Source organism: Salmo trutta, chromosome 8 (genome assembly GCF_901001165.1).
Source record: "Salmo trutta chromosome 8, fSalTru1.1, whole genome shotgun sequence".
Lineage (NCBI taxonomy): Eukaryota > Metazoa > Chordata > Actinopteri > Salmoniformes > Salmonidae > Salmo > Salmo trutta.
Window position 1 is genome coordinate 24884197 of NC_042964.1, and position 25492 is coordinate 24909688.

The 25492-nt window shown below is 46.6% G+C and overlaps 1 protein-coding gene across 1 annotated transcript in view; it reads right to left on the bottom strand.

The window, feature by feature from the left end:
- LOC115198581 (trithorax group protein osa) overlaps positions 1-25492 on the bottom strand; it is a 95648-nt gene that overhangs the window by 69292 nt on the left and 864 nt on the right. The gene's annotated exons all lie outside the window — the stretch shown is intronic.

The following is a 25492-nucleotide window of genomic DNA, read 5'->3' on the forward strand; positions in this document are numbered from 1 at the left end:
GACAATTGAGACATGGATTGTGTATGTGTGCCATTCAGAGGGTGAATGGGCAAGACAAAAAAATGGAAGTGCCTTTGAACGGGGTACGGTAGTAGGTGCCAGGAGCACCGGTTTATGTCAAGAACTGCAACGCTGTTGGGTTTTCCCCGCTCAACAATTTCCCGTGTGTATAAACAATGGTCCACCACCCAAAGGACATCCAGTCGACTTGACACTACTGTGGGAAGCATTGGAGTGAACAAGGACCAGAATCCCTGTTGAATGATGCCTATAGTCCAGAACCTGTGATTCAGGCCTATCATACGACACATATTAAGTATTATTACTAACTCATATAATCATGTGACGCCTGTATAGATCGAGTTAATGGGATTCTCTACACACACAAAGCGTTGTCACTAGATATTACACACATTTCTTCATTTCTTTTATTTAAACCTTTTATTTAACCAGGCAAAGTCAGTTAAGAACAAATTCTTATTTACAATGATGGCCTAACCCGGGCCAAACCTTAACCCGGACGACGCTGGTCCAATTGTGCGCCGTCCTATGGGGCTCCCAATCGCGGCCGGAGTTGTGATACAGCCTGGAATCGAACCGGGGTCGGTAGGGACGCCTCTAGCACTGAGACGCACTGACTTAAACCGCTGCGTCACTCGGGGGGCCCCAAAGATGCCACTCCGGTGGGACACGAACCCACAACCTTCGAATTAGAAGTCCAGTGCACTATCCACACATATTACGCCTTGTCACATACATGATCCGACTCACTGCTGAGCACACAAGACACTATATAGCATACACACTTGCTATCATACCCATATGATTCACTAATAACGGCAGGTAGCCTAGTGGTTAGAGCGTTGGGCCAGTAACCGAAAGGTTGCTAGATCGAATCCCCCGAGCTGACAAGGTAAAAATCTGTCGTTCTGCACCTGAACAAGGCAGTTAACCCACTGTTCCTCGGTAGGCCGTCATTGTAAATAAGAATCTGTTCTTAACTGACTTGCCGAGTTAAATAGAAAGTCATGAAAATATAGTATCCACTGAACGTAGAGAATATCCCTTTCAATACAAGAGTCATATTTAAACCAAATGTAACGGCATTGAATTTATTTAAGCTCTATTTCATCAGGGGGTCATGCTGAGACCAAGGTCTCTTTTACAGATGAGCCCTGAATCACATCAACTACAGAAAATGCACGCCTCAAAAGATAGAAACAAAATGCAAGCAGAAAGAAAGAATGAAAGAACGGAAGGTACGAACACAGACAGAGACACAAGGCTGGTGTTCAGGATGGTCAATGCCTCTTTACAGCTCCCGACACCGAACACCCACACGGAGCTACGGATTCGCCATCTCGCCCATACCTACGGTCTCTGGCACGTTTCAAAGGAAGACTAATGACCCCTTACACACACACACACACACACACACACACACACACACACACACACACACCAGTCCTCCAAAAAGAAAAGGAAACAACGTCCCCTATCCATGGTAATGAGACTTCATTATACAAACACACACATATTGATATTCTCTCAACACTCTTCGCTACATCTGGACTCAGGATATGAGAGAGAGAGGGGGGGGAGAGAGAGAGAGAGAGAGAGAGAGAGATAGAGAGGGGGGGGAGAGAGAGAGGGGGGGGGAGAGAGAGGGGAGAGAGAGAGAGAGAGATGTTGGAGTGTGAGATAAATAAAGAATAAGGGAGAGGGGATGAGAGGAAAAGGAATTAAAAAAGAACAGACAGCAATACACACACACACACACACACACTGTTGTCCTCTGAGTGACTCCTGTCCTCTTACCTCAGGGGAGAGCCCCTCTCTAATGCACTCACAGCAACATGCCCTGCAACCCTGTTAGTGTGTGTTTGTGTGTGTGTGTGCTGTGGGGTTCTGGCTAAAAGGCTGGCTGCAGTGGTAACTGTGAAAGCCAAAGTTAGCTCAATGGAAACAAGCTCAGCTGTTTAAAATCACTCTTCACCCGCACTGTGTGTGTGTGTGTGTGTGTGTGTGTGTGTGTGTGTGTGTTACCCAAAAGGTCAGTTTAAGGCTTCCCCATAGTTAGCTCACAGAGACTCCCCCCCCCCCTCTCTCTATTCTATCGACACACTCATTCAAACCTCTCTCCCTCTCTTTATCTACTCTCACTGTCAGTCTGGCCAGCAACACACATACAAAGAAAAGAGGGGATCTCTCTCTGCCTCTCTTTGTTTTATCTGTCTACACTCATTCAATTATCTCTCCTTCTCCCTCCTCTCACTGTCAGTCTTGGTAGGCTATCTACTACCACACTGGCTATGAGTGGTTTTACTGCTCAGTGCTGCAGCTTACCACGAGACAGGAGAGAGAGAGGGGTGGGGGAGAGGAGAGGAGAGAGAGGGGGGGAGAGGAGAGAGGAGAAAGAGAGGGGGGGAGGGAGAGAGAGGAGAGAGAGAGGGGGGAGGAGAGAGAGAGGGGGGAGGGGAGAGAGGAGAGAGGAGAGAGAGAGGGGGGGAGGGAGAGGAGAGAGAGGGGGGGGAGGGGAGAGAGGAGAGAGAGAGGGGGGAGAGGAGTGAGAGGGGGGGAGAGAGGAGAGAGGGGGGGGAGAGGAGAGAGAGAGGGGGGGAGGAGAGAGATTTTTAAAAGAACAAGAGGCCACAGGGAGAGATTGCTCAAGATCATTGCTGTAGAGATTCTTCTGAACACACACAGACCTTGGCCCTCTGTGTGTGTGTGTGTGTGTGTGTGTGTGTGTGTGTGTGTGTGTGTGTGTGTGTGTGTGTGTGTGTGTGTGTTAGCGCTCATTAAATATGCATGAGCAGCAGCCGTCAGAAGAGCTAGTTCTAAATGAGCTCTCTGACCTCGCTCCCTCTCTCGCTCCCTCTCTCCTCTCCCTTGCTCCCCTCTCTCCTCTCCCTCGCTCCCTCTCGCCTCTCCCTCGTTCCCCTCGCTCCCTCGCTCCCTCTCTCCTCTCCCTCGCTCCTCTCCCTCGCTCCTCTCCCTCGCTCTCTCCTCTCCCTCGCTCCCTCTCTCCTCTCCCTCGCTCCCCTCTCTCCTCTCCCTCGCTCCCCTCGCTCCCTCTCTCTCCCTCGGTCCCCTCCCTCGCTCCCTCTCCTCTCCCTCGCTCCCCTCTCTCCCCTCCTTCGCTCCTTTCTCTATACCTCTACCTCCCTCTCCTTTCTCTATACCTCTACCTCTCCTTTCTCTATCCCCTCTACCTCCCTCTCCTTTCTCTATCCCCTCTCCCTATCTGGACCTTTCTCTCCCTCTCCTCTGAGCTTTGGCCAAAGCTAAAGGAATATTCCTTCAAGGCCGTACTCTCTTTCTCCACCTCTCTCTCTCCTTCTCTCCACCCCCCTCTCCATGATTATGTAGACCCCCCCCCCCCCCAGAGCCAAAGGGGTGAAGGAGAAAAGGTAGTAAAGAGAGGGATAGAGGGAAGGAGAGAAACGGAGGGAGAGAGGGAATAGAGAGTGTCAAGAACCCGCCCTTTCATCTGGCATACACTCTGGTTACGGCCTAAATGGCACACTTTTAAACTGGAACCCCACGGGCCCTGGTCAAAAGTAGTGCACTATATAAGGAATATGGTGCCATTTAGGATGCAAACACTCTCTCAACCCTTCACTTCTTGTTCACACAAGTGTGCCTGAGAGTACCTGCTTTCCTGTGTGTGTGTGTGTGTGTGTGTGTGTGTGTGTGTGTGTGTGTGTGTGTGTGTGTGTGTGCTGCTTCACTGACTAATGGCATTCCATTAAGAATGTGTGTGTCAGGCGCGAAGGCAGGTTGTTCTACAGCCGACACACACACACACACACACACACACACACACACCTTTTCTGATCAATGACTGCATCGCAGACTGACGGACAGAGACAGGAAGGAGAGGAGAGAGGAGGGTGGAAGGAAAGAGGCCGGTCACTACCCGATACACACTCTCCCTCTGTCCTCTCTCTCCCTCTGTCCCCTCTCTCCCTCTGTCCCCTCTCTCCCTCTGTCCTCTCTCTCCCTCTGTCCTCTCTCTCCCTCTGTCCTCTCTCTCCCTCTGTCCCTCTCTCTCCCTCTGTCCTCTCTCTCCCTCTGTCCTCTCCTCTGTCCTCTCTCTCCCTCTGTCCTCTCCTCTGTCCTCTCTCTCCTCTAGAGCTGGGACGATAAACCTGGAAATGACCGACACCGATCACTTATCGCAGGGCATTTTGTTGATATCGTTCACCACGGCGACGAAGCCCTAAACTAGAGAAACGTGAAATGAGAGTTTGAAACGACATATGTTTGCTAATGACGGTTCATTGGACATCTGACGGCCACAACCCGTCCATCTAGTAGTTTAAAGGATGGTTGTTTTAACGGGCCCACCTTAACGTTATAAACGCATCAGTCCACAGGGTTTCTCAGGAAATGTACTGAAATAGGGACCACTGTCCATATCAGCCAGCTCTATTCTCCTCTCCTCCTCTCTCGATCCCTCGTTCGGGAATCACGTGACTTTCTCCCCTTCCTCCAAACGTCACAGTAATTAACGCGCTCGTAAAAAAAACAAAAACGGCGCCACGGAGACCTCTGTGTGTGTGTGTGTGTGTGTGTGTGTGTCTGATTGTGTTATACAGGGTGTGTGTGTGTGTGTGTGTGTGCCTGCCTGCCTGATTGTGTTATACAGGCTGTGTGTGTGTGTGTGTGTGTGTGTGTGTGTGTGTGTGTGCCTGCCTGATTGTGTTATACAGGCTGTGTGTGTGTGTGTGTGTGTGTGTGTGTGTGTGTGTGTGTGTGTGTGTGTGTGTGTGTGTGTGTCCGAGAGGCTGAAGCACTGTGTTATTGATTGGAGGTCTCTGTTCAACACACAGCCTTTTGATTTCTCATTCAGCTGCCAACTGGCCAGGGGCATATCTTTCAGGAGAAAACACACACACACACACACACACACACACACACACACACACACACACACACACACACACACACACACACACACACACACACACACACACACACACACACACACACACACACACCACTCCTAATGACGTGCCAGGAGACAGCTCTGTCTCTACATTCATTAGTCATTACACAGGAATACCTAACCAACCCAAGAGCTGGGATACAGTTTCACGTTTCAATGTCACGTGCACAGAGAAATGCCTTTCTCTCCAGCTCCAGGAGAGACAGAGAGACAGAGACAGAGAGTGAGAGACAGAGAGAGAGACAGAGAGTGAGAGACAGAGAGTGAGAGACAGAGAGTGAGAGGCAGTGAGAGACAGAGAGAGGCAGTGAGAGACAGAGAGAGGCAGTGAGAGACAGAGAGTAAGAGGCAGTGAGAGGCAGTGAGAGACAGAGAGTGAGAGGCAGTGAGAGACAGAGAGAGAGACAGAGAGAGAGACACAGTGAGAGACAGTGAGAGACAGTGAGAGACAGAGAGTGAGAGACAGTGAGAGACATGGAGTGAGAGACAGAGAGTGAGAGACAGTGAGAGACAGAGGCAGTGAGAGACAGTGAGAGACAGTGAGAGACAGAGAACATGTAAAGTGGATGGGAAAATTATATGCAAAAGTGGACATGAGAAGAGGGTTTAATGTGACTCTACCATTCCCCTGCATTGTGCCTGTCTGTATGTGCTTTGCATTTGAGCTCCTCTCCTCTCCTGCCTGGCTGTGTATGATCTCTCTCTCTCCCCCCCCCTCTCTCTCTCCCCCTCTCCCTCTCTCTCCCTCCTCTCCCTCTTTCTCTTCCCCTCTCCCTCTCCTCCCTCTCTCTCGCTCCCTCTCCCCCCTCTCCCTCTTCCCCTCTCCCTCTCTCCCTCTCTCCCTCTCTCTCCCCCCTCTCCCTCTCTCTCTCGCTCTCTCTCTTCTCCCTCTCTCCCTCCCCCCCTCTCTCTCTCCCCCCTCTCCCTCTCTCTCCCCCCTCTCCCTCTCTCTCTCGCTCTCTCTCTTCTCCCTCTCTCCCTCCCCCCTCTCTCTCTCCCCCCTCTCTCTCTCTGTCTCCCCCCACTGGGTGACAACTCAGGCATATGGAGCAGACTAGACTGTGAGACTGTGGCTGTTCCTCAGCCAGCTTTAGGAAACTAGGACACAGACACGAGACATAACCCCACACAGGAAGCCAGGATATAGTGCAGGACTCATGGATCTAAACGTCATATGGATCTAAACGTATTCTTGTTTGGAAAAGCACTTCGCTAGGTGGGGGTGATTTGTAGACCAGGCACCGTGTGTATCAAGCTACTCAGTGTGGTGGTGCTGATTTAGGATCAGTTTAGTCTTTCAGAACATAATGAATTAGATTGATGGACAGGGTGGTGCTGATTTAGGATCAGTTTGGTCTTTCAGAACATAATGAATTAGATTGATGGACAGGGTGGTGCTGATTTAGGATCAGTTTGGTCTTTCAGAACATAATTAATTAGATTGATGGACAGGGTGGTGCTGATTTAGGATTAGTTTGGTCTTTCAGAACATAATGAATTAGATTGATGGACAGGGTGGTGCTGATTTAGGATCAGTTTGGTCTTTCAGAACATAATGAATTAGATTGATGGACAGGGTGGTGCTGATTTAGGATCAGTTTGGTCTTTCAGAACATAATGAATTAGATTGATGGACAGGGTGGTGCTGATTTAGGATCAGTTTGGTCTTTCAGAACATAATGAATTAGATTGATGGACAGGGTGGTGCTGATTTAGGATCAGTTTGGTCTTTCAGAACATAATGAATTAGATTGATGGACAGGGTGGTGCTGATTTAGGATCAGTTTAGTCTTTCAGAACATAATGAATTAGATTGATGGACAGGGTGGTGCTGATTTAGGATCAGTTTGGTCTTTCAGAACATAATGAATTAGATTGATGGACAGGGTGGTGCTGATTTAGGATCAGTTTGGTCTTTCAGAACATAATGAATTAGATTGATGGACAGGGTGGTGCTGATTTAGGATCAGTTTGGTCTTTCAGAACATAATGAATTAGATTGATGGACAGGGTGGTGCTGATTTAGGATCAGTTTGGTCTTTCAGAACATAATGAATTAGATTGATGGACAGGGTGGTGCTGATTTAGGATCAGTTTGGTCTTTCAGAACATAATGAATTAGATTGATGGACAGGGTGGTGCTGATTTAGGATCAGTTGGTCTTTCAGAACATAATGAATTAGATTGATGGACAGGGTGGTGCTGATTTAGGATCAGTTTGGTCTTTCAGAACATAATGAATTAGATTGATGGACAGGGTGGTGCTGATTTAGGATCAGTTTGGTCTTTCAGAACATAATGAATTAGATTGATGGACAGGGTGGTGCTGATTTAGGATCAGTTTGGTCTTTCAGAACATAATGAATTAGATTGATGGACAGGGTGGTGCTGATTTAGGATCAGTTTAGTCTTTCAGAACATAATGAATTAGATTGATGGACAGGGTGGTGCTGATTTAGGATCAGTTTGGTCTTTCAGAACATAATGAATTAGATTGATGGACAGGGTGGTGCTGATTTAGGATCAGTTTGGTCTTTCAGAACATAATGAATTAGATTGATGGACAGGGTGGTGCTGATTTAGGATCAGTTTGGTCTTTCAGAACATAATGAATTAGATTGATGGACAGGGTGGTGCTGATTTAGGATCAGTTTGGTCTTTCAGAACATAATGAATTAGATTGATGGACAGGGTGGTGCTGATTTAGGATCAGTTTGGTCTTTCAGACATAATGAATTAGATTGATGGACAGGGTGGTGCTGATTTAGGATCAGTTTGGTCTTTCAGAACATAATGAATTAGATTGATGGACAGGGTGGTGCTGATTTAGGATCAGTTTGGTCTTTCAGAACATAATGAATTAGATTGATGGACAGGGTGGTGCTGATTTAGGATTAGTTTGGTCTTTCAGAACATAATGAATTAGATTGATGGACAGGGTGGTGCTGATTTAGGATCAGTTTGGTCTTTCAGAACATAATGAATTAGATTGATGGACAGGGTGGTGCTGATTTAGGATCAGTTTGGTCTTTCAGAACATAATGAATTAGATTGATGGACAGGGTGGTGCTGATTTAGGATCAGTTTGGTCTTTCAGAACATAATGAATTAGATTGATGGACAGGGTGGTGCTGATTTAGGATCAGTTTGGTCTTTCAGAACATAATGAATTAGATTGATGGACAGGGTGGTGCTGATTTAGGATCAGTTTGGTCTTTCAGAACATAATGAATTAGATTGATGGACAGGGTGGTGCTGATTTAGGATCAGTTTGGTCTTTCAGAACATAATGAATTAGATTGATGGACAGGGTGGTGCTGATTTAGGATCAGTTTGGTCTTTCAGAACATAATGAATTAGATTGATGGACTTCCATCAGTGCTTCCACTCTGAGACCTTTTATCCTACAGGCCCAGGTAAACTACAGGTGAATTTACAGTGGTCTCAGGGCAGTTTTGTGATTTGTTCTTCCCTTTAAATGGTTAGGGTGAGGAATTTATTATGCTTAACGGCAACTTGGTGGAGAGTGTGCTGTGTGGTGGAGCATGTTGGTGCGCGCACACACACACACACACACACACACACACACACACACACACACAGGTTAACGAAATGATGTAATTTTTCTGCTGTTGATCAGCTCCTTATGTTGGCAAGTGTGTGTGTGTGTGTGTGTGTGTGTGTGTGTGTGTGTGTGTGTGTGTGTGTGTGTGTGTGTGTGTGCGAAAGAGGGAGAGAACAGCTGGGCTCGAGGAAAGAGAGAAAAGGAGGGAGTGATTGAGGAAGGTCGGGAGGAAGTGAGGGACTGCGTGCGAAGGGAGAGGAATAAACCGCCGGCGATCCACTTTCACCTCACACACACACACACACACACACACATATACACACACACACACACACCATCCCTCAGCCCCAGCATCGGCAACATGTCTGGAAAAATACAGTCAACACTCCTCTCCCTCCCTCTTCCTCTTCCCCCTCTATCATCTCTCCTCTCTGCTCATTCCCCCTTTCTCTGCCACCTCTTCTCAAACAGATGTGGGTGAGTCTCTTCAGCTGGGAGGTTGAGAGGGACGGAGAGAGAGAGAGAGAGAGAGACACAGAGAGAGAGAGTGTGAGAGAGACTACGATATATTGAGTTGTGTATGTAGCCTACTGTTGCCGTTGGCCTGTCTATAAACGAGCCCGACGCACAGGTACGAGGGAGAGAGCGAGAGAGAAAGGGAGGGAGAAATAAAGAGAGAGATATGGAGGCAGAGGGGGTGAGAGTGAAAGAAAGAGAGAGAGAAAGACAGAGAGAGGCATAGAAAGGAGGTATAAAAATTCCCTGGCTCCAGGGTAGCCGTGGAATTCTAGACCGGGAAGGGGAGAGGAGCTCCAGTCTGGCTGAACTTCTGTTTGTCTTGGAGGGAGAGGGAGGGAGGGAGAGAGGGAGGGAGAGAGAGGGAGAGAGGGAGGGAGAGAGGGAGAGAGAGAGGTTTCTCCCATCACACACGTGGCCCTGTCGCAACAGCAAACAACCCGAGCTGGAGAGAGATAAAGTGGGAGAGGGGGGAGAAAGGGATATAGAGGGAGAGAAAATTCGGATTTAAAGTGATATGCAGAGGAGTGCCTCTACTGAAAACAAACAACTACAGATTCTAGTCTACAAAACCATAGTCTGAATGTCTACGGATGAGCTGTGTGTGTGTGTGTTGTGCAAGGCTAGCTATTGCTTACGTAGGAGTCAGTAACAGTGGCGAAAACAACCCTGCATATGACACATTGTGAGCAGAGAAGAGATAAGATGGCTGTGTGTGTGTGTGTGTGTGTGTGTGTGTGTGTGTGTGTGTGTGTGTGTGCGATGCCTCGTCACCAAGGGAGCGTTCATTTGAAGTCAGACGCATCTCTCATCTACTTTAAAAGATGTCTTGATTGATGTCAGCTCTTTTGTGTGACTTCCATAGGGAGAATAGCACATCTTACTCATCGGTCCACACCATCTCTCCCTCTCGCTCTTTCTTCTCATCTTCACCCTCCCGCTATCTCTTAACATCCATCCCTTTTTGACTCCCGCTTCTAGACATTCCCGGGGGGGGGGGGGGGGGGGGGGACAAGGAGGATCAAGAGGGAGGAGTGAGAAAAAGAGGGAACAAGGAGGATCAAGAGGGAGGAGTGGGAAGAAAAAAAACGGAGAGGACGGACAGAACCCCCCCAAAAAATTAAAAGTGACAGAACAAGAGAGGAAGATAGGGGGAACAGAGGGAGACAGAGAAGAAAAAGGGGGGGGGACACAGATACACTGTTAACTAGACACTGAAGATGGGGGACTAGAGGGTCTGCGAGACAACAGCGGGGAACTCAACCCGTAGGACCAAGACAGGAAGTAGAATTCCAGGAAGGCTATGAGTGAGGCTCTAATCCGGGCCTCAAAATCTGGTTGTCCATCATGACCATGAATGGAATAAATGTAAATATTTCAAACACCAGCAACGAGATAGTACCCACAATGCCACACTGACTGATACGTCGCTCTGCTGTGTTTGTAAGTAGAACCAGCGTCACTGTGTTGAGTACAATTGACCTCGACTTCTATATCGGGGAGGGGGTGTGAGACAACGCATCATTGTGTGTTTGACAGTGACTGGATAGAGTGACTACATAGGCACTGAGTCACACTAGAGTTCTTCAAAACAAGATCTCATTGAGGTTAACGCACACGCACACACACCGAAACACTCACACACACACACACACGGAAACACTCACACACACACTCTCAAGCCAAGAGAAATCAGACATGCTACAGTGGTTATCTGAATACACATTAAGACTAGAGGGGGGGGGGGGGGGGAAGAGACGTTTCTCCCATCACACACAGAGAGAGAGAAAGGTTCACAACCAACTACCAACCCAATAAAGCCTTTGGGCAAACCAAATTATAACCAAACATATATATATATATATATATATATATATATATATATATATATATATATATATATATATATACTGCAAATTACCCTAAACATACTGTACATGGCAAAACTGAGGAAAGAATTGACAATCTACAGACTCAGTGAGAATAGCCTTGCTATTGAGAGAGGCCTCCGTAGGCAGAGAAGACAGGCTGTGTGCCCACTGTCCTAGCACCCATGCCAAATGTACAACCATATGCAAACTTGAAAACAAATCAAATATTGACCAGCTCCCATATCTGTTATGTCAAATACCGCAGTTTGAAATCATCGCAGACAAAATGTGTGACCTGTTGCGATAAGAAAAGGGTAACCACTGGAGAACAAACACCAAAGTAAATACAAATCTAGGCCTATATTGTTGATGACATTTCCCTTGCCATTTCTACTTCTACTTTTTGCACATACAGCACACGCTCTCACACACATGCTAGCTTGCTGAGCGGGCCCTAGTGGCGCCAGCTTGCTGAGCGGGCCCTAGTGGCGCCAGCTTGCTGAGCGGGCCCTAGTGGCGCCAGCTTGCTGAGCGGGCCCTAGTGGCGCCAGCTTGCTGAGCGGGCCCTAGTGGCGCCAGCTTGGTGATCGGGCCCTAGTGGTGCCAGCTTGGTGATCGGGCCCTAGTGGCGCCAGCTTGCTGAGCGGGCCCTAGTGGCGCTAGCTTGGTGATCGGGCCCTAGTGGCGCCAGCTTGCTGAGCGGGCCCTAGTGGCGCTAGCTTGGTGATCGGGCCCTAGTGGCGCCAGCTTGCTGAGCGGGCCCTAGTGGCGCTAGCTTGGTGATCGGGCCCTAGTGGCGCCAGCTTGCTGAGCGGGCCCTAGTGGCGCTAGCTTGGTGATCGGGCCCTAGTGGCGCCAGCTTGCTGACCGGGCCCTAGTGGCGCCAGCTTGCTGAGCGGGCCCTAGTGGCGCTAGCTTGGTGATCGGGCCCTAGTGGCGCTAGCTTGGTGATCGGGCCCTAGTGGCGCTAGCTTGGTGATCGGGCCCTAGTGGCGCCAGCTTGGTGACCGGGCCCTAGTGGCGCCAGCTAGTTCTGTAAGATAAAAGTGCTTGAATTTGTCTGAGAGCTATTTTATTTCATTTATAGGCTATTTTATATTTATATATATTTATATTTTATTTAGAGTGTATCGACTGACGGCCTGTAAAGGTCCGGACCCATACGCTCGTTTTTGTGTTAGTCAAACTTCTATGTACAAAGACAATCTCTTTTGAAACTTTCTGTGTTTCATGTTATTGTTTATTTCACTTGCTTTGCCAAGGTTAATATATGTTTCCCATGACAATAAAGCCCCTTTGAATTGAATAGAGAGAGAGAGAGAGAGAGAGAGAGAGAGAGAGAGAGAGAGAGAGAGAGGGAGGGAGAGGGGGAGAGAGAGAGAGAGAGTCGTCACAGTATATTATTGGTCAGTTAGAATTCCTCTCTCCCTCCCTCTCTCTTTCCTCTCCCTCTCTCTCCCTCTCTCTGCTTCCCTCCCTCTATCCAGCCCGTCACGGCTAATGTGTGCTGGAGAGGAGGGGGACTGAGTGTGTAACTAATAGCCGCTAAGTGATTCGTCTAAGCACTCTCCAATCAGAGCTCTAGATTAGGCTATTAAGACGAAAGTGGAATGGTTCCTGAACGACAATTAATCAATTAACTTCACCATATCCTGCTCTGAACTCTGACCCTGTGTGTGTGTGTGTGTGTGTGTGTGTGTGTGTGTAACCAGATTCAGTCGCTGTGACCTGGGTCAGTAATGGTAAAGTATTAATAGTTCTCATGTTACTGAATGAACCCACTGGCACAATCTGTTACTGTGTGTGTGTGTGTGTGTGTGTGTGTGTGTGTGTGTGTGTGTGTGTGTGTGTGTGTGTGTGTGTGTGTGTGTGTGTGTGTGTGTGTGCCTTAAGCAAAGTAGGGAGAGAGAAAGAGAGAAAGAGAGAGAGAGAGTTAAGGAAATCTTTGACTATGTACAGACTCAGTGAGCATAGCCTTGCTATTGAGAAAGGCCGCCGTAGGCAGACCTGGCTCTCAAGAGGAGATAGGCTATGTGCACACTGCCCACAAAATGAGGTGGAAACTGAGCTGCACTTCATAACCTGTATGTAATATGTATGACCATATTAGAGACACATATTTCCCTCAGATTACACAGATCCACAAAGAATTCAAAAACAAACCCAATTTTGATAAACTCCCATATCTACTGGGTGAAATACCACAGTGTGACATCACAGCAGCAAGATGTGTGACCTGTTGCCACAAGAAAAGAGCAACCAGTGAAGAACAAACACCATTGTAAATACAACCTATATTTATGTTGATTTATTTTCCCTTTTGGAACTTTTGTGAGTGTAATGTTTACTGTACATTTTTTATTGTCTATTTCACTTTTGTTTATTATCTATTTCACTTGCTTTGGCAATGAAAACATACGTTTCCCATGCCAAAAAAGCCCTTAAATTGAATTGAGAGAGAGAGAAAGAGAGACAGGCAGACAGAGACAGAGGGAGATAGAGGGTGATAGAAAGAGAGAGAAAGCAATTGGGAGTGGGCAGGCAGGTTAGCAACAAAAGGAAGGAAGGAAACGAGAGGAGAGCGGGGGGTGGAGGAGGGGGGGAGTGGAGGATTTGATGAATGACTAAGAAACAATGGAAATCTCCGGTTAGAATATCCACCCTGTTCTGTGTTTCCTGGTATAGGAATGCACTGTACACTGAACTAGCCTCAGAAGCACTGAAACACACACACACACACACACAGAGAGACGCTCGCACGCACACAAACACACACACACACACACACACGCGGGGGCAGATGTCCAGAATAGAGGAACTTCTGAGAGTTATAAGCAAAGTAGGGAGGCAGAGAGAGAGAGAGCGACAGAAAGACAGAGGGAGAGAGATGGCGATAGAAAGAGAGAAAGAGATGGTGGATGATAGGAGGAACAGAGGGAGAGAGAGAAGGGAGGGAGGGAGAGACAGAGCATGATTTACCATTTCCTCTCCTCTCTTTAGTATAGACTATTAGTCTATAAGGAGAGGTCTTGACCTCCAGTTCTCTAACAGATGTAGATTCATCTAGAGGAAGAGATGGTTCCCTATGGGCTCTCTGGGGCTTATAGAGGAGACTGGTGACACACACACACACACACACACAAAACACACATGCGGGGGCAGAAGGCCAGGTGAGCTCAGCTTCTCCAACAAAGAAGAATAGAGGAACTTCTGAGAGTTATAAGCAAAGTAGAGAGAGAGAGAGAGAGAGAGAGAGAGAGAGAGAGAGAGAGAGAGAGAGAGAGAGAGAGAAACAAACAAGCAAACAGGCAGACAGACAGACAGACAGACAGTCAGTCAGAAAGACAGAGGGAGATAGAGGGTGATTGAAAGAGAGAGAAAGAGATAGGGAGTGGGCAGGCAGGTTAGCAACAAAAGGAAGGAAGGAAACTAGAGTAGAGAAAAAAAGAGGAGGGGGGGAGTGGAGGAGGGGGGGAGTGGAGGATTTGATGAATGACTTAGAAACAATGGAAATCTCCGGTTAGAATATCCACCCTGTTCTGTGTTTCCTGAACTAGCCTCAGGAGCACTGAAACACACACACACACACACACACACACACACACACACACACACACACACACACACACACACACACACACACACAGAGTCGCACGTGCACACAGAGAGACTGCAAGCACACACACACACACGCACCATCCCAATCATTGTACTTGAAAGCAGCAGGTCTATGATCTATAAATAAACACAGTGTCTTTGTTTATAAATAAATAATATCAAATAAATAAATAAATAAAATAGCTCCCCATCCATTTCTATCTACACATAAATAATATAGAGCTCTTCCATTTGGATAGGCCACAGAGAGATCACAGTGGAGACACACACACACACACGCATACACGCACAGACGCACAAGTAAGTGCACACACACACACACACACACACCCACAGACGCACAAGTAAGTGCACACACACGCACCCACAGACGCACAAGTACACACACACACAACTCAGGCGCGCTAGCACGCAGACAACGCCACACACACACACACACACACACGTCTCTCTTCCTTCCCTATGTCTCCCCTTCTTTCATCCATTCGCCGTGTGTATTATTCTCTGTGTTACATTCTCTCCATTCTCAGTCTACTTCCAATCACGTCGAGGTTTATCGGCGGCGAACACAGACTTGAAGACGTTATCGCAGGTGCAGCGAAAGGCTTGCGTTTCCAGCTCCTACACAAAACAATAGTAATCCAGACAAATGATTAGAATGAGCAAGATCAGACACCAGATAATAAATATATATATATATAAAACGATGTGCATAGACAGTATGGATAGTATAGGAAGAGGACCGGTGTGTATAGACAGTATGGATAGTATAGGAAGAGGACCGGTGTGTATAGACAGTATGGATAGTATAGGAAGAGGACCGGTGTGTATAGACAGTATGGATAGTATAGGAAGAGGACCGGTGTGTATAGACAGTATGGATAGTATAGGAAGAGGACCGGTGTGTATAGACAGTATGGATAGTATAGGAAGAGGACCGGTGTGTATAGACAGTATGGATAGTATAGGAAGAGGACCGGTGTGTATAGACAGTATGGATAGTATAGGAAGAGGACCGGTGTGTACAGCAGTAGTGATATAGGATGAGCCTTGAACACAATATATACATATAAAGTGGCTAAAACAGTATGCAAACATGATTAAAGTGACCAGTGTTCCATGACTCGATGTACATAGGGCAACAGTCTCTAAAGTTCAGGGCAGGGTACTGGGTGGTATCCGGATAGTAACAATGACTAAAGTTCAGGGCAGGGTACTGGGTGGTATCCGGATAGTAACAATGACTAAAGTTCAGGGTAGGGTACTGGGTGGTATCCGGATAGTAACAATGACTAAAGTTCAGGGCAGGGTACTGGGTGGTATCCGGATAGTAACAATGACTAAAGTTCAGGGCAGGGTACTGGGTGGTATCCGGATAGTAACAATGACTAAAGTTCAGGGCAGGGTACTGGGTGGTAGCCGGATAGTAACAATGACTAAAGTTCAGGGCAGGGTACTGGGTGGTATCCGGATAGTGGTTTCCTGTTTCCGGTCACAACTTGCAGACTTGTTTACGCTGTTGTGCGTTTTTGTTGCCGTTTTTACTTTGCTACCTGACGGTTTTTACTTTTTCATTACCGTATATTTTACTTTTTCCCTCACTCAACTTTTTTTTCATTCAACTTTCCTACCCCGGAGGTTTTATCTGGACATGGTTCGTCAGGACTTCAAACAGCCGAAGCTAAGTAACATTAACATGATGCCTTCTAATTGCAGTCGTTGTACTCATAATATACAGGAGAACGATCGCCTTACGGCAAGGATAGCTGTGCTGCAAGCCCAGCTTCAGACGCAATCGTTAGGCAAGGGTCATTTCAGTGTAGGAAAGGATGAAACAGCGTCTGTGCCACCAGTAAGTACAGATAGTAACGTTAGTATAAACCCCCTCGCACGGTCCCCGCAGCCGGACATCTTTCTCATGGCTTCTGGAGGGAAACGCTGTAGGAATGCTCAACCGGTGTCGCTTATTCAGCCGACAGAAACTTTCAACCGGTTCTCCCCGTTAAGCGAGTCGGAGTCGGAGGCCGAGACTTCTCTGGTCTCTGCTCCTCCCGTTGTGGGGTCTGAGACGCCGACGGCTCCCACCATTAGCTCTGACAAATTGAAAACCCTAGTCATTGGCGACTCCATTACCCGCAGTATTAGACTTAAAACTAATCATCCAGCGATCATACACTGTTTACCAGGGGGCAGGGCTACCGACGTTAAGGCTAATCTAAAGACGGTGCTGGCTAAAGCTAAAACTGGCGAGTGTAGAGAGTATAGAGATATTGTTATCCACGTCGGCACCAACGATGTTAGGATGAAACAGTCAGAGGTCACCAAGCGCAATATAGCTTCAGCGTGTAAATCAGCTAGAAAGATGTGTCGGCATCGAGTAATTGTCTCTGGCCCCCTCCCAGTTAGGGGGAGTGATGAGCTCTACAGCAGAGTCTCACAACTCAATCGCTGGATGAAAACTGTTTTCTGCCCCTCCCAAAAGATAGAATTTGTAGATAACTGGCCCTCTTTCTGGGATTCACCCACAAACAGGACCAAGCCTGGCCTGCTGAGGAGTGACGGACTCCATCCTAGCTGGAGGGGTGCTCTCATCTTATCTACGAACATAGACAGGGCTCTAACTCCTCTAGCTCCACAATGAAATAGGGTGCAGGCCAGGCAACAGGCTGTTAGCCAGCCTGCCAGCTTAGTGGAGTCTGCCACTAGCACAGTTAGCGTAGTCAGCTCAGCTTTCTCCATTGAGACCGTGTCTGTGCCTCGATCTTGGTTGGGCAAAATTAAAAATGGCGGTGTTCGCTTCAGTAATCTTACTAGTATAAAGACCTCCTCCATTCCTGCCATTATTGAAAGAGATTGTGATACTTCACATCTCAAAATTGGGTTACTTAATGTTAGATCCCTCACTTCCAAGGCAGTTATAGTCAATGAACTAATCACTGATCATAATCTTGATGTGATTGGCCTGACTGAAACATGGCTTAAGCCTGATGAATTTACTGTGTTAAATGAGGCCTCACCCCCTGGTTACACTAGTGACCAAACCCCCCGTGCATCCGGCAAAGGCGGAGGTGTTGCTAACATTTACGATAGCAAATTTCAATTTACAAAAAAAAAAACAATGACGTTTTCGTCTTTTGAGCTTCTAGTCATGAAATCTATGCAGCCTACTCAATCACTTTTTATAGCTACTGTTTACAGGCCTCCTGGGCCATATGCAGTGTTCCTTACTGAGTTCCCTGAATTCCTATCGGATCTTGTAGTCATAGCAGATAATATTCTAATTTTTGGTGACTTTAACATTCACATGGAAAAGTCCACAGACCCACTCCAAAAGGCTTTCGGAGCCATCATCGACTCAGTGGGTTTTGTCCAACATGTCTCTGGACCTACTCACTGCCACAGTCATACTCTGGACCTAGTTTTGTCCCATGGAATAAATGTTGTGGATCTTAATGTTTTTCCTCATAATCCTGGATTATCGGACCACCATTTTATTGCGTTTACAATTGCAACAAATAATCTGCTCAGACCCCAACCAAGGAAGATTAAAAGTCGTGCTATAAATTCTCAGACAACCCAAAGATTCCTTGATGCCCTTCCAGACTCCCTCTGCCTACCCAAGGACGTCAGAGGACAAGAATCAGTTAACCACCTAACCGAGGAACTCAATTCAACCTTGCGCAATACCCTAGATGCAGTTGCACCCCTAAAAATTAAAAACATCTGTCATAAGAAACTAGCTCCCTGGTATACAGAAAATACACGAGCTCTGAAGCAAGCTTCCAGAAAATTGGAACGGAAATGGCGCCACACTAAACTGGAAGTCTTCCGACTAGCTTGGAAAGACAGTACCGTGCAGTATCGAAGAGCCCTCACTGCTGCACGATCATCCTATTTTTCCAACTTAATTGAGGAAAATAAGAACAATCCGAAATTTCTTTTTGACACTGTCGCAAAGCTAACTAAAAAGCAGCATTCGCAAATGGAGGATGGCTTTCACTTCAGCAGTAATAAATTTATGAACTTTTTTGAGGAAAAGATCATGATCATTAGAAAGCAAATTACGGACTCCTCTTTAAATCTGGGTATTCCTCCAGGGCTTCATTGTCCAGAGTCTGCACAACTCTGCCAGGACCTTGGCTCAAGGGAGATACTAAAGTGTTTTAGTACTATATCTCTTGACACAATGATGAAAATAATCATGGCCTCCAAACCTTCAAGCTGCATACTGGACCCTATTCCAACTAAACTACTGAAAGAGCTGCTTCCTGTGCTTGGCCCTCCTATGTTGAACATAATAAACGGCTCTCTATCCACCGGATGTGTACCAAGCTCACTAAAAGTGGCAGTAATAAAGCCTCTCTTGAAAAAGCCGAATCTTGACCCAGAAATTATAAAAAACTATCGGCCTATATCGAATCTTCCATTCCTCTCAAAAATTTTAGAAAAAGTTGTTGCGCAGCAACTCACTGCCTTCCTGAAGACAAACAATGTATACGAAACGCTTCAGTCTGGTTTTAGACCCCATCATAGCACTGAGACTGCACTTGTGAAGGTGGTAAATGACCTTTAATGACGTCAGACCGAGGCTCTGCATCTGTCCTCATGCTCCTAGATCTTAGTGCCGCTTTTGATACCATCGATCACCACATTCTTTTGGAGAGATTGGAAACCCAAATTGGTCTACATGGACAAGTTCTGGCCTGGTTTAGATCTTATCTGTCGGAAAGATATCAGTTTGTCTCTGTGAATGGTTCGTCCTCTGACAAATCAATTGTAAATTTCGGTGTTCCTCAAGGTTCCGTTCTAGGACCACTATTGTTTTCACTATATATTTTACCTCTTGGGGATGTCATTCGAAAACATAATGTTAAATTTCACTGCTATGCGGACGACACACAGCTGTACATTTCAATGAAACATGGTGAAGCCCCAAAATTGCTCTCGCTAGAAGCCTGTGTTTCAGACATAAGGAAGTGGATGGCTGCAAATTTTCTACTTTTAAACTCGGACAAAACAGAGATGCTTGTCCTAGGTCCCAAGAAACAAAGAGATCTTCTGTTGAATCTGACAATTAATCTGGATGGTTGTACAGTCGTCTCAAATAAAACTGTGAAGGACCTCGGCGTTACTCTGGACCCTGATCTCTCTTTTGAAGAACATATCAAGACTGCTTCAAGGACAGCTTTTTTCCATCTACGTAACATTGCAAAAATCAGAAACTTTCTGTCCAAAAATGACGCAGAAAAATTAATCCATGCTTTTGTTACTTCTAGGCTCGACTACTGCAATGCTCTACTTTCCGGCTACCCGGATAAAGCACTAAACAAACTTCAGTTAGTGCTAAATACGGCTGCTAGAATCCTGACTAGAACCAAAAAATGTGATCATATTACTCCAGTGCTAGCTTCCCTACACTGGCTTCCTGTTAAGGCAAGGGCTGATTTCAAGGTTTTACTGCTAACCTACAAAGCATTACATGGGCTTGCTCCTACCTATCTTTCCGACTTGGTCCTGCCGTACATACCTACACGTACGCTACGGTCACAAGACGCAGGCCTCCTAATTGTCCCTAGAATTTCTAAGCAAACGGCTGGAGGTAGGGCTTTCTCCTATAGAGCTCCATTTTTATGGAATGGTCTGCCTACCCATGTGAGAGACGCAGACTCAGTCTCAACCTTTAAGTCTTTACTGAAGACTTATCTCTTCAGTAGGTCCTATGATTAAGTATAGTCTGGCCCAGGAGTGTGAAGGTGAACGGAAAGGCTGGAGCAACGAACCGCCCTTGCTGTCTCTGCCTTGTCGGTTCCCCTCTTCCCACTGGGATTCTCTGCCTCTAACCCTTTTACAGGGGCTGAGTCACTGACTTACTGGTGTTCTTCCATGCCGTCCATGGGAGGGGTGCGTCACTTGAGTGGGTTGAGCCACTGACGTGGTCTTCCTGTCTGGGTTGGCGCCCCCCCCTTGGGTTGTGCCGTGGCGGACATCTTTGTGGGCTATACTCGGCCTTGTCTTCGGACGGTAAGTTGGTGGTTGTAGATATCCCTCTAGTGGTGTGGGGGCTGTGCTTTGGCAAAGTGGGTGGGGTTATATCCTGCCTGTTTGGCCCTGTCCGGGGGTATCATCGGATGGGGCCACAGTGTCTTCTGATCCCTCCTGTCTCAGCCTCCAGTATTTATGCTGCAGTAGTTTATGTGTCGGGGGGCTAGGGTCAGTCTGTTACATCTGGAGTATTCTCTTGTCTTATCCGGTGTCCTGTGTGAATGTAAATATGCTCTCTCTAATTCTCTCTTTGTTTCTTTCTTTCTCTCGGAGGACCTGAGCCCTAGGACTACCTGGCATGATGACTCCTTGCTGTCCCCAGTCCACCTGGCCATGCTGCTGCTCCAGTTTCAACTGTTCTGCCTGCGGCTACGGAACCCTGACCTGTTCACCGGACGTGCTTGTTGCACCCTCGACAATTACTATGATTATTATTATTTGACCATGCTGGTCATTTACGAACATTTTAACATCTTGACCATGTTCTGTTATAATATCCACCCGGCACAGCCAGAAGAGGACTGGCCACCCCTCATAGCCTGGTTCCTCTCTAGGTTTCTTCCTAGGTTTTTGGCCTTTCTCAGGAGTTTTTCCTAGGGAGTTTTTCCCAGCCACCGTGCTTCTTTCACATGCATTGCTTGCTGTTTGGGGTTTTAGGCTGGGTTTCTGTACAGCACTTTGAGATTTCAGCTGATGTACGAAGGGCTATATAAATAAATTTGATTTGATTTGATTTGATTTGATTAGTAACAATGACTAAAGTTCAGGGCAGGGTACTGGGTGGTATCCGGATAGTAACAATGACTAAAGTTCAGGGCAGGGTACTGAGTGGTATCCGGATAGTAACAATGACTAAAGTTCAGGGCAGGGTACTGGGTGGTAGCCGGATAGTAACAATGACTAAGTTCAGGGCAGGGTACTGGGTGGTATCCGGATAGTACAATGACTAAAGTTCAGGGCAGGGTACTGGGTGGTATCCGGATAGTAACAATGACTAAAGTTCAGGGCAGGGTACTGGGTGGTAGCCGGATAGTAACAATGACTAAAGTTCAGGGCAGGGTACTGGGTGGTATCCGGATAGTAACAATGACTAAAGTTCAGGGCAGGGTACTGGGTGGTAGCCGGATAGTAACAATGACTAAAGTTCAGGGCAGGGTACTGGGTGGTATCCGGATAGTAACAATGACTAAAGTTCAGGGCAGGGTACTGGGTGGAGGCCGGCTAGTGGTGACTGTTTAACAGTCTGATGGCCTGGAGATAGAAGCTGTTTTTCAGTCTCTCAGGTCCCACCTTTGATGCACCTGTACTGTCTCCGCCTTCTAGATGGTAGCGGGGTGAACAGGCCGTGGCTCGGGTGGCTGAGTTCCTTGATGATCTTCTAGATGGTAGCGGGGTGAACAGGCCGTGGCTCGGGTGGCTGAGTTCCTTGATGATCTTCTAGATGGTAGCGGGGTGAACAGGCCGTGGCTCGGGTGGCTGAGTTCCTTGATGATCTTCTTGACCTTCCTGTGACCCCGGGTGCCGGTTCCTGTGACAGACGGTGCAGTTGCCGTACCAGGCGGTGAGACAGCGCGATAGGATGCTTTCCATGGTGCATCTGTAGACGTTTCTGAGGGTCTTAGGAGCCAAGACGAATTTCTTCAGCCTCCCGAGGCTGTTGCAGAGAGTTTCATCACAGCCCATATCATACACACACACACACATACATACACACCTCTGAATCAAGGTCCTAATCACAAACACAAAGCATGGATGTCCAACAGAGGATGGGGAAAGCCAAGCCAAGGCTACGTGTGTGTGTGTGTGTGTGTGTGTGTGTGTGTGTGTGTGTGTGTGTGTGTGTGTGGTGAATGATGCAATAGAGGAGCCACAAACACAGCAAGGTAACAATTAGACCCTGATCTACAATCAGTATTCACACACACACACACACACACACACACACACACACACACACACACACACACACACACACACACACACACACACACACACACACACACACACACACACACACCTAGATAGTGTAAAGACCCTGATCTGCTGCTTTGAGAATCTTTATAAATGCAGGGATAAAATGTGCGAGCCCAGTCCCCCGACTGACCAAAGAGGGAGAGGGAGAGAGAGGGAGAGAGAGAGAGAGGGAGAGAGGGAGAGAGAGAGGGAGAGAGGGAGAGAGATAGAGAGAGATAGAGAGAGAGAGACAGATCCACTGTTTTCAAAAACATCACAGACAATCCCAGTGAGCTCACCGTGTGTGTTTATGTGTGTGTTTATGTGTGGATCATTTGTGTGATAACTTGTGAGGGTGTTCCAAGGTGTAAGCATACAGTACTTTATTATGTATAAATGTGTTTGAGTCTGAGAGTGTGCGTGTGTGTTCCCTGAGAGTCAGCGGAAAAAGCTAACCTGATTTTTGGTGTTGTGTGTGTGTGTGTCCTGTTTGTTTTTCATCCCTAGGCAACACTCCTATTTCCTGGTTGTCTGATAGACTTACGCACTTGCTCTCTCTCTCTCTGTCTCTCGGTCTGTCTCTCTCTCTCTCTCTCTCTGTCTCTCTCTATGTCTCTCTCTCTATGTCTCTCTCTGTCTCTCTCTGTCTCTCTCTGTCTCTCTCTGTCTCTCTCTCTTAATTCAATTCAATTTCAATTTAAGGGCTTTATTTGCATGGGAAAGATATGTTAAGATTGCCAAAGCAAGTGAAGTAGATAATGAACAAAAGTGAAATAAACAAAATTAACAGTAAACATTACACTCACAAAAGTTCCAAAAGAAAAAAGACATTTCAAATGTCATATTATGTGCAAATAGTTAAAGTACAAAAGGGAAAATAAATCAACATAAATATGGGTTGTATTTACAATGGTGTTTGTTCTTCACTGGTTGCCCTTTTCTTGTGGCAACAGGTCACACATATTGCTGCTGTGATGTCACACTGTGGTATTTCACCCAATAGATATGGGAGTTTATCAAAATTGGGTTTGTTTTTGAATTCTTTGTGGATCTGTGTAATCTGAGGGAAATATGTGTCTCTAATATGGTCATACATATTACATACAGGTTATGAAGTGCAGCTCAGTTTCCTCTTGAGAGCCAGGTCTGCCTACGGCGGCCTTTCTCAATAGCAAGGCTATGCTCACTGAGTCTGTACATTGTCAAAGCTTTCCTTAACTTTGGGTCAGTCACAGTGGTCAGGTATTCTGCCACTGTGTACTCTCTGTTTAGGGCCAAATAACATTCTAGTTTGCTCTGTTTTTTTGTTAATTCTTTCCAATGTGTCAAGTAATTATCTTTTGGTTTTCTCATGACTTGGTTGGGTCTAATTGTGTTGCTGTCCAGGGGCTCTGTGGGGTGTGTTTGTGTTTGTGAACAGAGCCCCAGGACCAGCTTCCTTAGGGGACTCTTCTCCAGGTTAATCTCTCTGTAGGTGATGGCTTTGTTATGGAAGGTTTGAGAATCACTTCCTTTTAGGTGGTTGTAGAATTTATCGGCTCTTTTCTGGATTTTGATAATTAACAGGTATCGGCCTAATTCTCTCTCTCTCACTCAATTCAAAGGGCTCTATTGGCATAGGAAACATGCTTACATTGCCAAAGCAAGTGGAATAGATAACAAACAAAAGTGAAATAAACAATCAGAAATGAACAGTAGACATTCAAAACAAGAGAGACATTTAAAATTTTATATTACTGGCTATTTACAGTCTCTCTCTCTCTCTCTTCCTTTTTCTTTGTTTTCTCTCCCTCTTCCCCTTTTTCCCCACCCTCTCGCTTTCTTTCTGTCCCTCGCTCTGTTCATCTCTACCTCTCCACTCCCCCCCCCCCCCCCCCCCCCCCGGGCGCTGGGGGACATTGAACCACAGCGGTAGCAGGAAGAGACGACGGCGTGACTTCGTGAACAAAACAGTGAGTAACACTAATGAGCTGGAACGACGAGCGTCGGTCGCTGTCTTGGGCCCAAAGACAACAGTCTATGGTACAGCGATAGGTACCCAGGGAAGAAGACGGTCTCCACAGTAGTTCATGGACTGACAATCGTTATTACTGTACCGAAAGGAAAGATTCGCCCATTTGGAATGTTACTACCGTTTCTGTGCACCTCCGAGCAATGTTGTTCATTTCCCGTTTTTTTTCATGTGTATCTTAGCTATTGCCGTTTGAGCAGGCAGACATTTGTCCCGGTATAATGTAGTATTGAAATAAAGCCTCTCTCACTACACTGGAAGTTAATAAGAATGTGGTTTTCAGATGGCGGGAAAAACGATGTCAGATTTCAATACTGGACGATGTTATAACGCAGGAGATTGTCTTCTCTCAATATTCCTATCTCGGGAAATGTGCAGTTTCTTCTCTTTGTCAGCCTCTTCGGTCCAGGGTGCATTGCATAGTGCCATTTGCAAATGTCAGAAACACTTTGCGAGGCACATCGATCTGCAGGTAGAACATGGTGAGATTGGAGACTCCTAAATTGATAGTGCAGTTGGTTTAGGCAATTTTCCAGCTAACTAGTTACTTCACATGCTGATATTGACTTGGACATTGTTGTGTGTGGTTATGTTTGCCATCCAGCCCATAGAGAGAGCATTACATTGTTGTGTGTGGCTATGTTTGCCATCCAGCCCATAGAGAGAGCATTACATTGTTGTGTGTGGTTATGTTTGCCATCCAGCCCATAGAGAGAGCATTACATTGTTGGTTTTTATAGTCGACATGAGCTGCAACAGATTTCCACGCCGATTTTTACGTTGCCACCAACCTTATAACGACAACATGAAATATTAGTTCACCAAAAATATTGTTCCCGCATATTACTGTTATTTAACACTGTAAATTATAGGAATTTGTGGATTTTTCCTTTAATGGGGTACTATTTGGGAGTTGTTGTGAAATCAGTATAACAAAATCTCATATTTCTCTCCCTTCTCTCTCT